The 5,244-nt window shown below is 36.1% G+C and overlaps 1 protein-coding gene and 1 long non-coding RNA gene across 3 annotated transcripts in view; one reads left to right on the forward strand and one right to left on the reverse strand.

The window, feature by feature from the left end:
- The window catches only part of LOC107103317 (high affinity immunoglobulin gamma Fc receptor I-like), a 35,719-nt gene that overhangs the window by 14,270 nt on the left and 16,205 nt on the right, over positions 1 to 5,244 (reverse strand). The window lies entirely within an intron of this gene.
- The window catches only part of LOC107103318, a 5,812-nt gene continuing 1,378 nt past the window's right edge, over positions 811 to 5,244 (forward strand). Inside the window, exons 1-2 of the long non-coding RNA XR_001482174.1 lie at positions 811 to 945; positions 4,174 to 4,509. This is a non-coding gene — a long non-coding RNA (uncharacterized LOC107103318). The remainder of the gene's footprint in view (positions 946 to 4,173; positions 4,510 to 5,244) is intronic.

The following is a 5,244-nucleotide window of genomic DNA, read 5'->3' on the forward strand; positions in this document are numbered from 1 at the left end:
GTATTCATTCTTTTCCTGCTTTGTGTGTCAACGTTTACGGTTGCAACAGAGCATACGGTGGTAAAACCCGCTGAAGGGTAGACCTGGTTGAATTCACAGCCTAAACTCTTCTGGTCTCCTTATTTTCAAGGACTTTGAAGGATCCAGTCTAGGTAGACCGCGTCCTTGGAGGATGCAGCCCAGGTTTTCGAACAGAGCCATAGAGTTTTCAGTAAACTTGCTTCTTGAAACCAAGCCCAGTACAGGTGTGAGCAATGAGCTGTGGAATCTGCCACTCCAAGGAACTTTGGGACTGGCGACATCTGGTGGAGAGAACAAGTACTGCACATAGAAACACTAGAAACCTGAGAAACTTTGTTTGGCGTGTAACTAATTATTTCATGTAAATAGAATCTCACAAAAACTGTATATAAACGGAAAATAAAATATTATTAAAACTCTTAACTTTTTTCCATTTGAAATCAAAGAAATAAATACTTTCTTAATCATAAATTTGCACATTGTTAAACAATAAGAATCCATCTAATAAAATTGGCCATTTTGGCTTTCGGATCAAAATAATTTAGTAATGAATTAGATAAAATTATTAGTTTATAATAAATAACCATGTTCAGGTTCGACGAGTCAGGTTTGATAAACCAGTTAGGTGTACGTTGTTTCTCCTGTTGTTCTAAGGTAAAAGAGCTAATTGTTTTGACCAGTTACTGTATCTATTGTTTAATCTTTACGGTAGGTAAACATGAAATAAGAAACTGCCTCGATGATGATGAAACTCCCTCTTATTCAAATGAGTATCCCTCACAGCCAAACTGTTTTTTTGCAGCTGCCAGTTGGAACTAGTCCTGCTAAATGTAAGGAGCTGCTCTTACGTCCTCATGGCTGCTTTAGCACTGCTGTTAGTCTGGGTTCTGGTGTCAACATGCTCTTATGGGTCAACAAATCAGGGTAAGTTCTGCTAAACACATGAAAAACTCTTTGAACTAACATTTACCGCTGTGGCTTAAACTAAGCGGGAGATTGTTACAGAAATCTTGTTTTAAGCAGAAATGTTCACTTATTGGTGTTGATGCAACACTTGGTTCTGGTAGAGTCCAAATGGACTGACAGAATGAGTTGATGCACAGGTTAATGGAGGTCATATAGACCTTAATCTGTGCAGATCATCTTTTATACCCGAAAGCAAAAGTTGGAAGAAGCAGAAACTGAATTGGCTCCATCTTAATTTCTTCTTTTCATTTTCATGAAAACAAATCTTCTGCTTGTTTCTTTTCTGCTGAAAAACAAAAGCTAGGTTTATTGATGTATCAAGAAAAATTTGTAGATTTTGCAAACTTACTGAGATGCCCAAAAAAGCAACATTACTGAATAATAAGAATTGTTTCATTACATCAAAACTGACTCTAAACTGGTAGCTTTTTTATTCAATGATTTAACTAATTTTAATTAAAATAAACAGTTATCTCATAGTATTTAGGCTTAATAATTTTTTTATTATTTGGTGTTATCCTTATATGTTAGCAGTGAAATAGTAAAGTTTAGACTAATTCTAACAGCTAAGGCTTTAATGTTCTCACCTTTTACTAAAGCTAGAAAAACATGTATGAACAGATCTTGCTTTGATCGGAATATTCCAATATAATGTGAACATGTCTGAACCAAGCCTAGAGCCAGTGAGTCAGATCGCACAAGCCTCAGGTGGCTGACTAGAAATTAACTCAAACTGAAAGACTTTAGGTGCATTTTCAATTTGGAAGACTTCCTCGATGTAATAGCCGCTTTCAGATGGCCGTGTTATTGAAATGTGTCTCTGCCAAAGCTCTTCTGATCTCCACACCTCCTACTGTAGGCAGACAAACGCAGCCAACGTTCATTCATATTAGTCATATATGGTCAAGTGTCACAGCCTTCAAATCAACAATTTATCGTCCAGTCCACCAACAGTATTCAGGACATTTCCAATCTCATAAATCAAATATTTTTTTTTTTTCTTTAGCAATGCTCAGCTCTACATCTTCTGCTGGTGTCTGTGCACTAAAATCTATACAGTAGCAGCCATTCAAAACTGCCCAGGAGATTATGCTTCTCTTTAGAGCTTAATGCTCACAAATTATGACACAAAGAATATTTTAGTGCAAATATTGATGTTTAAAAAGGAATAGTAGGGGACCAGCCAAGGACACATCAAGGAAAGTGGGGAAATTTGAATGGCTACTACTGTTAATTTATTAAATGTAAACAAATCCTCTATTTGCCCCATTTTTTTCATTGTTAGTCTCTCTAGGTTAGATAGCTGTTACTGTATAATCAACTTTTTAACAAATGTCCGATTTTATTCGTTTGTTATTACTGTGTGAGCTTTTATTGAAAAGAAGAAAAAATGCATCAATCACACTGACACAATACAAAACTTAACTAAAAAAATAAATAAATTTAATAGCCACCTTAATATTTTAAACATGATGCCAAACTTAGTTGTCTTTATCTGTAAACTAAAAATTGTTTATCATTTTTATCTCGGAGCAGAGGTCTGACTGACAGGAACAGGAACAGATTGATTAAATCTAAAGGTTGGGCAATAAAATATTTAGTTAACTTCATGAGTTTAATTTTTATCATTCCGTTAAAGCATGATCGAAAAGCAATATCTGACTTTCATTTGTTTATTTACATAAAATTTTTTAAATCTAAACACTTCTGAGATACTTTTATTTCATTAAATGAGGGGTACCTCACTAACTATTTTGTCCATGTTTGTAGCACATTTCAGTAGCAAGACATTTTTAAGGGCTGTACATGAGAAAAAAAGGTAGAAAGAAGTACATTGCTTAAAGGTTTTTAAATAATTAATTAACAAACATCGTTAAAGTAAATACAAATTAAATGATTGAAATAAAGAAAAGAATATAGAAAAATAATAAAATGTCTGATCAGACAAAATAGGAAAGTAGGAAGGAAACTTAATATCTGAGTAGCTCAGCAAAAGGCCAATTTAATCAAGTGCATTTTTAATCTAGATTAAAAACAGCTGAAGGTTTGAGCACCAGATTAATGGACCATATCCAGCGAGCAAACGTTGGTTGAAACGACATGATTATGTTCAAACACCGTCTGCATTTGGTTGAAAAGTAAAAGAAGAAAAGCTATAATTCTCAGATCATAGAAAAGACGTTAAAAACTGGGTTTAAAACGTTTTTTCAACATATGTTATTCGACTAAAGTGGGACAGAATCAGGCTGAACAAACAGCCTAATTTTCAACAACTTTTTCTGGACTAAATTAAAAAAAAGGGACCAACAACATTTAGCCTAAAAAACAACATCCAAATGACGACTGGTGTTTTTTAGAGGTTAGAACTAAAAGCTGCTTTTCCTTTTTTGGTTCTGGAGATTCCAAGTAGATTTGATCCAAAAGACCTGAGAGGTCTGGCTGTTGATTCCCTGACATCGAATCTGCGGTGTATTTACCAGCTCAGCCATTCAGAGATTTCTAGACTAACAGAAGGATTTTAAAGTGTACAGTATTCTTTGAGATAAAGGGATCCAGTGGAAGGACTTCAGAACCGGACTGATATGCTCTACTTGCTTAGTTCTAGAGAGAACAAGGGCATCAGCATTCTGGATCAGCTGCAGCTCTGATCCACTTTCTAGGCAGACCTGTGAAGAAAACCACTGCAGGGATCAATTCTACTAAAGATAAATGAAGCAGGAATTAGTTTATCAACATCAGTCCTTTAATCCTGGAGATGTTCTTTAGGTGATAGTAGGATGACTGTGTTCCTGTCTCTATGATCCTCTGAAGGTTCAGGTCTGAGTCCATCACTACACCCAGATTTACAGCCTGATTGCTGCTTTCTAGCTGGATTAGCTGAAGCTGGCTGCTAACTTTAAAGCAGTCTTCTTTTGGTCCAAAAATTATAAAATCTTTCTTTTTTTTTTTTTTTTTTGTGGGGTAAAAACTTTTAGTGGGTCACACTGCCTTCACTGACCATCACTGCTGCAAAGAGAAGCTCATATTAAACAGATCATATATACATATATTCTATATGTAGCTTATTTAGCTTCAGATGTCAGCTTTTAGTTATTATTTTCTTCTTCTTTTTCTCATACTGATGTGGAGGTTTACTGCAGGACTCTACTCTGACCTCTCTGCTCTCTGTTATTTCCTCTCCTGCAGTTGTGAAGAACATCAATGCAGAACTTGGAGAGGAAACCCTTCTGCCATGTCAGATTAATGGCAGCCAAAATATCAATGCTGTATCTTGGTCCAAGAAAAAAGAAGATGGTGAACAAGATGTCTTTTTGTATCGAGATGGACACATTGTTGACTCAGAGCAGCATTCCTCTTTCAAGAACCGGGTGGAACTAAAGCACGAAAAGATGGAGAATAATAGCGTGTCTTTGGTTCTGAGAAACATTTCTGCTGGTGACAAAGGGACATATGAATGTAGGGTTACGCTGCGACAAAAAAGTGTTTTTCCTAACTGCATCATCGACCTGAACGTCGCTTCATGTAAGTCTGACAGTGTGTGTTTGTCTGTATCATAGGGTTCAGCAGCTTCCTTGTTGCTGAAGTGAGGCTGACACAGTCACATGTTTGTGCTTTCCAATAATACTGTAAAGACCCTGTGTTATGGCTCTGTGGTGGGGTTTATTTTGTTACATGTAATGTTCTTATTGGTGCCCATATTAGACTTAGACTTTAGACTTAGACAAACTTTATTGTCATTTTGCAAACACAGAATGTATTCCAAACGTGATTGGGATGCATACAGCTTTTAAAAAGTGATGAGCAGCTTATAATGTTAAAATGAACATTTTCATTTATAAAGTCCAGCAGTGATCAGAAATATAAACATTGAGTTGAGTTCTACTTAAAGGGATTGGAACATACACCATGTAGTGAAAATATGGTGTTTTCAAGTATGATGCAGAATCTTGATTTTTGTCTTGATTAGAGTTTCATCGTTTCAACAGTCTGATAGCAGTGGGGAAAAGCTGTTGCAGAACCTGCTAGTCTTGCACTGAATTTTGTGAAGCCTCTAAATGATTTAAGCCATGCTTCATCAGGATGACAGCACAGCAGTTACTTATCTCCTCCTTTGAAGACAGTTCGACTTTTAGATGATCCATTTTGTTGTCCAATGAGGGTAGTTGTATTTACAATAGGGATGGAACGGTTTATGAAAACCATCCGAACCGTTCGGTTCGACTTTCTCGGTTCGGTTCGCGTGTGTTTCGTTCGGTT

The sequence above is a fragment of the Cyprinodon variegatus genome, unplaced genomic scaffold, assembly GCF_000732505.1.
Source record: "Cyprinodon variegatus isolate N-32 unplaced genomic scaffold, C_variegatus-1.0 Scaffold1421, whole genome shotgun sequence".
Taxonomy (NCBI): domain Eukaryota; kingdom Metazoa; phylum Chordata; class Actinopteri; order Cyprinodontiformes; family Cyprinodontidae; genus Cyprinodon; species Cyprinodon variegatus.